Below are 11647 nucleotides of genomic sequence, written 5' to 3'. Positions count from 1 at the left end.
ATCCTTAGCCAGTGGCCTTCAGAGCTGACTGCTTGCATTTGCAGAAGTACTAGTAGCACTTCTCTGCTGTACAGGGAAGTTATTTGGGAGGCTGCAAGCTGCTGCTTACCCCCCGGGATGGTTTGGCTTCAAACCGTGCCTTCCAAAGAGCAATGTGCAACTGGCATGGCCTGCTGCTTATATTGTAATTTATCAACTCAGCGGTGAGTAAAATTGTTGTGTATTCTCTATTCTTGCAGTTTCCAAGTGCAAGTTCCTCTGTAACAGCCTGCCAGTTGAATGAAAGTAGTGGTTTGGGGGGAGGAGGGCTATGCCCATTTATTCCTTGGTTCCTCTGCTACAGCTGCCAAGAACAGAAGAAATTGTAGTGGTGCCTTTTGTGATGTGGACATCTGCCCACTGAATCTGGAAAAGCCCACCAACACGTTCCATGTAAGTCACCAGACAACCATCACATGGTAATGACTTTCAGTCTCCAAAGACCCAGAGGTAAAAACTTTTCTATAACTCAGTTGTGCCCTGAGATCACCAATATCTCACCAGTTCACACTTTGATGAATACAGTCAGAAAAGGATAAAACCACTCTGCAGACAATACTGATTTTTATGCACCAGACTCTGGAATCAGTTTTTCCACTGTGTTTTCTGCAGCTTCAATGCTGTCAGCACAAGTGTAAGTTGTATAGCCGATATGAAAATGATCTACACCAGCTCTTGGTAGAAATCATTGATTTTTTTTATTTTTTTTATTTTTTTTAATGTGTACCTCCTTACTGCTGGCTTCAGGAAAAAAGCTGCCTTGCAATGTGTAAGGATAACTAGATGAAACAGAGCTGGCTATTGCATGGGGTGGACGACCAGTTTCTTAATAGTTGCCTGTAGTGGAATTAGAAGTAGAGCAGGAAAGGTCTGTGAATTGGGTGGCATTTTGAAGCAAACAGGAAACTGAATGGCAAGGATTGTTTTCACATGCACCAATATAAACATGGATCAGCTGGTCTTTGAAAGCAGTGGAAATGCTGATAAAAGAGCAGAATCTGACCCACCAGTTTAAGCGCTCCTTTTACAGGTGTTACTTTGGCATATCCATGTGTTTTTACTAACAGCCTCAAACGACACAGCGGATGTGAAATAAGTCACTAGTACTTTAGGCAATGCTAATATTGCTAATACTTAGAAATGTGTTTTAAGTTCAAATTCAAAGGGTGGCATGGGTTTTTCCTCTTATCCTTTCATGAATTGAATTGCAGTTCCAAACAGGAAATCAGATATTAGGAAACAGAACTTCTTCCCTCCCAGCTTGAACAGCTAGGAGTTCTGAGAAAGCAATATGCAACCACTGCTACTTTCAAAGTCTCTCTGTAACGTCTACAGCTTCAGGTCCCACAAAGGCAAACAATCTCTTGACCTCACACTTTCATTGATGGGAAAAAGGTTATATGTTACTGAGGCTCTATTTTGCCATATCATAGATTATTACAGCATGCAAGGTAAAGATATTTAGCAGGAAAAAAAAATAAGAATTAAAGAAATCCTAAATTCTAAATTGTGAAACCACCCACCCTACTGCTTATTGTTTTAAAATCCTCATTTAGGGCTCAGTGTAGGGAGCTGACAGGCTGAACAAAAATATTTTTAAATCCACATAGTACCGTTTCTGTAAAATAGCAAGGAGATTTTTAAATGATTAGGTTTTTTGCATTCTCGTGTGAGTACACTGCCTTGGTATACGAATGAAGGGAAAATAAAAATCAAACGATAACTGATGTTTGCCGTGGTGTCCAGATTAGAACCATGTTCTGTGCAGAAGTGATGGGCATGCAAGCCTTTCGTATCAGGAGATCTGTCTGGCACTCATCAGGCAGTGTTACTTGATCACAGCTGGATAAAAATGCACACCCAGGGCAAATCTGTAAACACCAGCTTAATCTGCATGGGAAAAGTTACTGTCATCTCCTCCGACAGAAAAAGCCTCCAGGACACATTCCAGCAGTAACAGTCACTTCAGTTTGTTACAAATGTTGTCAGATTTAGACACAAAACTATTATAGATGTCAAAAAGCTGCAACTGAAAAAATAAATGTATTGCTTTTTAGGTATTTTATTTTAGAAAAATGAGGGAAAGTCAGTAGTTTTATCACTATGGCCAAAAGAGCGTGTATGTTGGGTGGGGGGGAGATCCCTGTCATACAGCCCTAGCTAACAGGCTACATTTTAGACTGTAATTCACCGTTCTCTAACATAGCTTCTTTTTTCATATCAGGACATCTTAAAAAGATTTTTCTTTAGGCGAGGGATTGTAATTTGGGTAATATTTTGCAGGACTCATCTTTGTGCATAAATTAAAAAGCCTCTGTCTTTAGGATATGCCAAAACCTACTTTTGACTCCTTATGCCGCTATCAATGGTCATATTTGCAATTGCAAGACCAGACTCTTGTAATCAGCCCTGGAAAACACCCTGAATCACTTCATCATCAGAATAGCTATAAAATAATGGAAAAAAAGAGGACTTTAATCAACTCTAGACAGTTTAACTAAAATAACGTAGTTAGAGATTCGTAGCTTGCTTGTCTTTTTCAAGCAGATATTCCCATTTCCTTCAGAGAGATTATGCATATGTGCAAAAACAGAAGGAAAAAAAAAAAAAAAAGCAGGGCTCGGGACTTGATTCAGCTATTCAGGACTGGCAATGGGAAACTTTCGTTTAAATTTAATGTGAGCTGGACCAGACCCCAGAGTTCCCAGTGTGAAAATCCTGATGCTACAAATTCCCTCTCCAACCTCGTATCTTCCCTTCTACCCTCCCATGCCCACGCTCATGCATAACAGAGCCGCAGAATGACTGGTTTCTGCAATGTGTTAAATAGGAGGAAAGGGAACATTCAGAAGAAAACTAGGTATTTGGGGCTTTCTTCAACCCAAGATTAATGTCAAAAGATTTTTCTTAGCATTAGTGTCAGTGCTAGCCAGGAAAAATGATCCCATTAAAGGGCCCCTCATGAATAATTCATGAGGCCCAATTTAGTGTTAGTACTGAGGGTGAGAGATAAACAGGTGATAGAGTTTGTAGGGAACCCATTGCGCTTGGCATGGTATTTTGGTGTTGTTATTTTTTTAAAATCTGTATATGTATGAGAGGAAGGAGACATAACATGTTTTTTAAAACTCGGGTTACTGTTCAACTTTGAGTTGAGGATCTATGTGATCTGTATTTCCAAATCATTAGTGATGAGCTATTCCCCCTAAGTGCATTAAAGTAGAAAGCTCCATAGACAAGCTGGTAATTTAAGGGCTGTGTTTGGCAACAGGATTCCTCACTTCTTTGCTGTGCTCTTCTAAGTCCATTGTGAGTATGGAAGAATAGTTACTGAATGTAGCAATTAAGGGGGTTTTTTTCTCCCCAAATTAAAAGTTACATTTTTGCAATAATTGTAGTAGTTGAATAATTTATGTCCATTTAAATGGAATAGCACTTACCACTGGTGTTTACTGAAAACCTTTTTGTGTTTAGTGTAAAAAGGTGAAAACAAAAGTGCTGTAGAAGAGGTACAGGAGGCCTGTGAGCATGAGATTATTATCATGCCTGTGCAAATCGTCAGACTTCAGCCTACAACTGTCGTCTTTAAATTATAGCACAAGTAGGTATATTCCAGCCAAATAGAGGTTACTAGAGGTGGTGCTGGGACTGGTGAGCCATCTCAGCTGGTCACACAGAAAGCTCCTAGCAATGCTGTAGTAAGGAGCCTTGAATTTAAGCAGTATGTCCTGCTGCTGATCGTGCATTTGGAAAACCAAAAAGAAGAGAAGAGATGCACAGTAGCTAATGGTAACAGAGTATTGCGCCTTTTCCATGCTGCCCCTTGTAAGGCCAGGCACAATTAAAATCTTCGTGTCCATGTCGTGCCATTGCTCTGCGAGCCTCTTTCTTTCTGATCAAGCTAATCACGGGGAAATGGCTACCAGCCACTCAGTGGTTTTGTTTTATACTGTATGTTTTGCACTTTTCTCTTTTAGTTAGAAACACCAATAGAAAGAGGAATTAAAAATCCCTGGCAACTCTGAATGGAGAAAATGAGAGACAGCTTACTATGCACGTGCTTGCTGGGCCTGGCAATGTGATTGTTTTCATTTTATTATACCGATTTTTGCATTCAACCATAGGATATGATTCGGATTTGCACCAGTGTAATTCCATTGCTACTTCCAAGTTGCATGGAAGGCAAGTGAGATCAGCATCCGTCCTCCTGGGTTTATTCTTATAAATATTTACTGAAGATTGAATTCTACCAAAATGCCACTAGGATTTTGCTCTAAATAAAAATTATGCCATTGGACTTGTGGCCTCTATTGCCAAGATCTGTGAGCTGTCAATCCCAGATGCTCATTCCCATGCAGTGGCTACAGTTTGCATGGTTGAGCTGGTTTAATCCAAAACTAGGATGTCTCCACCAGTGAGTGATTGGCCTAGAGGCATGAAGTGACAGGACAGTACTTCAAAATTAATTTACTTAAGTGATTTTGCTGGTCTTTCTAGAGTGGTCACCTCTGTGGGACATTGGTTTTGTAAGCGAAATGCACATTTCTCAGTGTATAATAATCACTATCCCCTTAAGCCCCATAGGGCGACATAAATCTACTTTAAAAAAATTCTGTAGTGACATGTCCATGCATATGATAGTTCAAGTTCCTATAGTAAAAACACCACCAACTCTCTTTCAAGTTTCTGTTCTTGAAAACACCACCAATATATTGAGTCTGTAGTAAAAAAGTTGTATTTTTTTAAGTGTGCTTCATGAATCATTGCAAAAGTTGGGCAAATAAAAATATTCCCTGCTCTGAAATTTCTGTTTGACCCTCAAAGTGGCTAAAAAATGAAAGTGAAATGCAATCTTGTGATCCAGATGTTGAGGAGAATAATAATAATACAGCACAGAGAGAATAGGTTTAAAGCATCAGGCTGGAAATGTATTAACCTAATTTTAGAATTCCATGCCCCAATCCAACAGTCCTGGGTTGTGTCATGTGTCATCGTCCATCCCCCCCTCCCTGTAGAAGATATGGCCCCATGCCAATGACAAGAGATGGTTTTCTTTCTACCTGTGGTCTTCAAGTCACTTGGGGGATTCAGCTCACTGCTCAGGAGGTATAAGGATAGGGATAAAGGATTCCTCTCTCTTCACTAGGCTTAAAAGGTTCCTCCTGCTGCAAGGATCATGATCAAATATCACTGGGGCCCCAAACTTGAGTTTACCTGGGATCTACTCCATGGATTTGTTGAGAAGCTCAAATCATGATGGTGACACACAGTTATCCTCCTGCCCCAGGCTTCTGCAAGTCCCAGTCTTATACCTTTACCCTAAGGAAAGAGGGAGGAACAGGCATGGTCATTGAGGTTGGCTGCTTCGTTCCTTCATGCTGGTGAGTACAAGGTCTTGCGAGAAGGGAGTAGGCAAGATCCAGTTTTCATCGCAAGGTTGGTCTCCCTCCCTCCAAGGCATTACAGGCTGCTGGGAATATATTTGCTTGTTTCTCTGGCAAAGTGCTATTCCTGAGGAGCAGGAAGCATGGCATTCTGATATACTGGCATTTGGGCATACCTTCCTCTTCTGTAAGATGATTGTGTAGCCCAGCTGTACAAAATATGTGTGTGTAAATATATAGTTGCTTCTTTGGATAGCTGATAGCTACGTAAACTGTATGCTGTATGTATTTTTTCGGGTATCAAAACTATGCACTTTTGCAAGTTTGGGAGCATGTGTGTTTTCTGTTGCATTTTTTGAGGTGCTACGTAAACATTATTCTTCTGTAAAAACGCTTCTACCTTGGATTATGCTTGGCACCAATTTACATTGCAATATTACTGACACTGCCATTTAATTTGCCTACTTGCCTGTGGTCTAAGTGTAGGTAATTTACAAACCTTTAACAATGTTCAGCTTTCCTAAATGGTAGGGAGAACTGCAATTACACTTAAAATGCACTGGTGCACTATGTGTCAGCAAAAAAGGACCTACAAAAGACATAATTACAATGTAATTGCCCACAAGTTCATGAAGTAAACATACATTATTAGAAGGCACTCATCTATTCAATTTAAGTGACATTACAGATAACATATTGCATAAATAGGAAGCCATTTTGTGACTAGTTAGTATAATAATAGGAGTTGAAATTAAAATGTGGTATATGTATTCCTAAGAGCACTTCAAGCTTGGCATCTGCTCTATATTGGCTTGCATTATGCTCCATTTCCAGTTTCAAACATTTGAATATTCTCTAAAGATACAGACCAATAAATAATGACACTATTAGGTACCTCCTTAAAAAAAAAAGTTTCAAACAAATGTTTAGGCCACCTAAGGCCATTTTTATCCACGAAAAATCTCAGAAGCAGGAAATGGTCAGAGACAGCAGGGAAAATTTCCAGGAGTTGTTTTTGATGAGCGAAATTGTCCAAAATTATGCAAAATTCAGGCTCTGTTTCATTTTTGGTCTTTTGAACATCGCTGTAACAGAAGCAGTGTGACTCCAGTCCACACCCCATTCCAGATGTACATTCAAAGGTAACCACCAAAGCTGCAATACCAGCATCCTCTTGCCTCTGCTTGGCGAGACCTGGGTATGTATGGGGGTCAGTAGTCATCCCATGTTGCACCAGGCAGAGGATCTAAGGTGTCTGCAAACTTTCATCTTGGAGGTCAAAATGCATCCTGAATTGCACATTTTAGGGAATTTGGCCTTGTACCTTTTTAATAAATAGCAGTTGAATATGCATGTAGATTAGATTTGGTCCCTGGAAGTAAATATTCCCTCTGGATCAAATCCTCTCTGAACTGTCCCCTTGTGCCTGACAATGTCTAGCAGGATAGGCTTTGCAGGGTTTATGGGCAAATAACCAGCTTATTCTCATGAAATCTCTGCACCACCCGTTCCTCACGTGATGACACCATATCCTCCTGAATCATTTTGTTGCTTTTCCGGCTTGCCAAGGAAGCGGTGCGTATCCCCTGTTCCAGTCCCTCGATGAAGCAGCTCAGCTCCTCGTGCAGCGCCCTGGAGAGGCATCAGGCTCCATCCCAGCAAGGAGGTAGAGCCAGAATTGTGGGTTCGGGGCCTGTGTTGTTACCAAATGCAAAGTTGTCCCATTAGATTATGCTTGTGTTGTTAAGGACCTAATTAGTGTAAAAAAACCCCAACTTTATTACAAAAAAATTTCTTTAGCGTTAAGCTCTTGTTATGTTCTGTGCTCTCCCACTGAAAAACACAGTTCAGTTTGAAAGTCAGGCAAATATCTTAAGGCTGCTGAAGCCATCTATTTGATGTTTTACTTTTCTTGTGTGACCTTATAAGCAGTCTGACACAGTGTAGGTCCAGAGTAGATTGTTTACTTTTAATTTGCTCATAACAGCCTTCCTTGCCAACTTTTACAAACAATGTGATATCATAGATTTTTACTTGGGATTCCACTCTGTTGAACACAGCTCAGATTTTTTTTTTTTTTTTTTACCTCTTTCACTAGATAAATAGTGGATTACAAACTTGTTAAGTATTTCCTTTTGGAAAACATTGTCTGATACTTGATATTGTACCAGGGCTCAACCTAAATTGGTTTAATTCCTTGTACCTGCTGTGTAGTTAGATGAGATCAACTAGACAGACCTTTCCCATTGGTTAAAGGTCAAAAATAGCCTAAAGACATGTTGTTTACAGCACATCATATTGAGAAATATACTTTTCAGAGAAGGCATGACCATATTTTCATTAGCAGTGATAAAAAAGCTTAAACAGCTTTGCGAACATAATTACAGAGGATTATTTTTAATCACAAACCTATTTTTAAGAAAATGTAGAAGAATAAAATTCACCAGAGAATATTTTCATTATTATTTTACTATAATTATTACTAGATTACCTCAAATCTTTTTTTATTTCCTAGTATTTGAGGACATTTGAGAAACCTCAGATGCTTTAGAGTATGAGTCATATTCTGATGACATTTATATAACTGTAAATAACTTCACTGATGTCTGGCCCTATACAAAATTATAATGGAGTCCCTGATGGCTGAAATGATGACTTTGTTGGGTTTTGCCATTTTAATTATTGTTAGATGACAAGATGGAAAATAATCAGTTTATTTAAACCTTTCAAATTATTTCATCCTTGCAAAAAGAATGAAATTATTAACAAATTTTTTAATGCTTTGTAAGGGAATTTTGTAAATGTTGTGTAATCTTTGTTTTGTGGAACTGAATGACAAAGATTTAGAGCATCTTTAAAAAAGAGCATGAGTTTTTAAAAAGCTCAAGTTAAAAAAAAAAAAAAAACAACTGTCAAACAAGATTAAGAAATATAAAGGCTGCATTGTTGAGTTTGGTTTTTTTTCGATGATGGCTTGAATTTTAGACTGACCTCTAATATCTGAGATTCAGTGGTCACTGAAATATTGATATCACCGTATCTTGAGGAATTGATACTAGTTTTTACTTTTTTTTTTTTTTTTAGGAAAAGTTCTCAAAATTCTTTGCTAATTAGTGTAAATTTGCAGAAAATGCAGCAAGCGTTTTAGTATTAGATTTTGTATTTAGTAAATGTAGTTTCCTAGGAAAAGAGTTATTTCTATTATATTTTCTATAAAAGAGAGACACTACAGGTTTTTCACCTTTCTTTTATACTGGAGATTAGAATCTCAGTATTTTACTTGAAAATGGTTTATATGAGCCTACAAAAAAAAAAAGGCAAGTTCTCTTGAAGCATTTAAGCTGGAAAATGGCTTTTTTATTCAGCTAAAATGTTTCATGTTGACAACTTCAAAACAAACCAGTAATATTTTTTATTTCAGAAGTCCTGTTCATTGGTAGATAACTACTTCATTCTGATGGGAGAACCCCAAAAGGCTCGAGTCTCAGGAATAACCATTGTTTCTTTCAACTTAGGGGTTGCATAAGCCTAGATTTTTAAATAGTGTGATTATCTTAACTGGAATTTATTGAAATGATGGAAACTATTCGTATGCTGTGGTTTGAGTGACCTGGATTTAGAAGCCTGTGCTTCTTCTATAGCTTGGGGAAGACATAGGCATCTCCAGGGAAGGATTCATCAAAGTTAAATAGTTACAGGATTTCTTTACAGGGAAAAGGGCTACTAGAATGGACCATGTCAAACAGTGCGTTACTAGTAGAGCGAGAATTATCTCTATAAGATAGGAAAAAGATGAAGGTTTTGCGGTGAGGTAGTAGTTATGTTTAGATAGCATACCAATGATGAATTTGAAAAATAATGACCTATAAAGTCCAAATGCAACTTGTGAAGTAAAAATGGACGTGAATTTTCCAAAAACAGAGACATTGTTCTGTGGTGTTGACATCCTCCCAACATTCATGTCTGTTCACACAAGTCATGTCTGCGAAGAGGGAATAACATTTTCAGTTTTACATGGCTCAACATCTTCAGAAGACTAGACTGGTAACTCTGTAATTTAGAACATTAGATAATTAAAGCACTAAAGAGGAGGAAAAAACCAACAAAATGATGACGGAGAGTGACTTGCAGACATATGTGATGTCACATTTACCTCTTACGTGAAATTCCCTGAGTTTTCATAAAAGATGTGTGCTACAGCCTTGAAAAGCCTGATTTTATTACAGAGGAGAGCTCTCAACTCCCATGATCTCCAACCAGCTACTTGATAAAACACCCTTACGTGCTGACTTTTGAGGTGCTTTGGTAAATCATGGTTAGCTATTTTTTTTAATGCATTTTTTTGGTACTGGAAGCTACCAATGTCCTGACTTGCAAAACCAAACTCAGTGGTAATGTCAGATAGCATACGACGTTTGAATATTCTTGATGATACCTTAAATTCACTATTGTGCTTAATTGTTCTTGGTTTACCTTTTTAAATGATTAACAAAAAATTTGGTGCATATTTTAAAACAGTGCTTAAATGGAATGAGTGGATCTTAAATGTTCAGCAGGTGGAAAGTATGTGTCTAATATGGATAGCAGAGTCCATGTTTGTATTTTATATGACAAGAAGCAGTAACTTAGTAATTAAGTAAATATTGTAATAAGTATGGCTCTGACATCCACTTGAAGCTTATAACTCCCCAGGGAACAGATGCTTAATTTGTGGCCGTGATAATAACAACCTAATGAACCTCCCATCTTACTGGATACTTAATAAACTTCAAAGAAAACAAAACAAGAATCTATGAGTAAAAGTACATCCTTAGCTTTTCATTAAACAAAATGAGCATGAGTGAAGGCCCAGCATGGCTTCCAAAGTTAAAGCTACCAACTACAAAGCAAATGTATGCAGAGAAATGTACAACAAAAGACATAGCTTTTAAACCTCCAGTTGAGTTTCCATAAATGTTGCTTACAAAAGCTACCATTCTCTATGTTAACAAAAAGTTGTGGATATGTTCTTCACTAAATCCTCTTTTCCCATATAATCCACCTTGTGCACTTTATCTCAAGTGTGTTTTATCTGATCTAATCCTGGGCTCATTCATTCTCAGATAGAAGCAACAGGATTATTTCACACTTAAACTAGGCCCAATCTTTCTGTCGGTCCATAAGAGGACACCTGGGTAATGATAAATTATCTATGGAACAAAAGATTAAGCAGGTGCTAGGAAAAAAATAATTCTTTCAAATACAGCAAATTTTAAGCAAAAGATAAGACATTTTTATTCAGCAAAATGTTCATAGGAGGCACTACATGTTAAAAGGAAGGAGCTTACACCATATTTAGTACCAATATTACTTGGCACAAGTTTTATTAGAAAAAAACCAAATTCTCTTTCAGTCACCCTAGAGCAGCATTGATTTCCCTGGAGTTACTCTGGATTTTAATGGATGTAAAGCGTGCAGCATACAGGATTTATCCGGGCATTAGATTTAACCAGGTCAAAGAGACCAGTCATATATTTCTTCCTTGTTCTACTAGTCCTTACTTTAGCACAATTTCAGTTAGGGAGAGGAGGAGGAGGAGGAGGAGAGAGGCTTCGTGGCTCCATAAATTAGCTTTAGGTTTTTGGTTTTTTCTTTTTTCTTTTGCAGTAGTGGGCAAGACAACACAGAATTAAAATCAAAGCCCTCTGCTCCGTCCCTGAAGTTGTGGGACATGGATTAGTGTGAAGCAAGTTCAGTCTCCTTTGCTTTACTCAGCAGAAACATTAAATAAAAAATTTATATGTGCATGTATATCTATATTTATTTCATCTATTTCTGTAGCTATATCTATATATCTATGTCTGTACGTGTCCTTTGGCTTTTAGAGACCATAGGATCACCACAAATATTGTCTTCTGTCTGTTTCCAGTGTATATCAGAGTCTTGATGTGAAGGTGTAAAGGCAGAGCAACAGTTTACTCTTTCAAAACATTGGACCAGTTCCTCAGCAGATATAAACTGGTATGGTACGTAATTATCTCCAAATCATTCCCTCCTTCCCTTTTGTCATCAGCCTCCTCATGGACCAGTGTATAACCGCAGAGAATTTGTCCCTTAATTCCATGGGCGCAGTTGGACCATGGACTGATGACTTGGCTGGCTGCGTGGTGGTCCTTTGAGTTTTCTTCTCTCCGAAGAAGTACAATAGAAGTACAATATGTAAATAGTTCCACAGTATTCAAATT

At 38.1% G+C, this 11647-nt stretch overlaps 1 long non-coding RNA gene across 1 annotated transcript; it reads left to right on the top strand.

Annotated features, from left to right (window-relative positions):
- Window positions 1-359: 359 nt before the first annotated feature.
- LOC129210296 (uncharacterized) lies at window positions 360-11407 on the top strand. The gene is made up of 4 exons (XR_008578366.1): window positions 360-432; window positions 5186-5420; window positions 6993-7089; window positions 11332-11407. It is a non-coding gene; the product is annotated as an uncharacterized LOC129210296 (long non-coding RNA).
- Window positions 11408-11647: the final 240 nt, after the last annotated feature.

This window comes from Grus americana, chromosome 9, assembly GCF_028858705.1.
Source record: "Grus americana isolate bGruAme1 chromosome 9, bGruAme1.mat, whole genome shotgun sequence".
NCBI classification, from domain to species: domain Eukaryota; kingdom Metazoa; phylum Chordata; class Aves; order Gruiformes; family Gruidae; genus Grus; species Grus americana.
The sequence above is the reverse complement of the archived record's forward strand: the minus strand, read 5'-3'. Positions and strand labels throughout refer to the sequence as shown.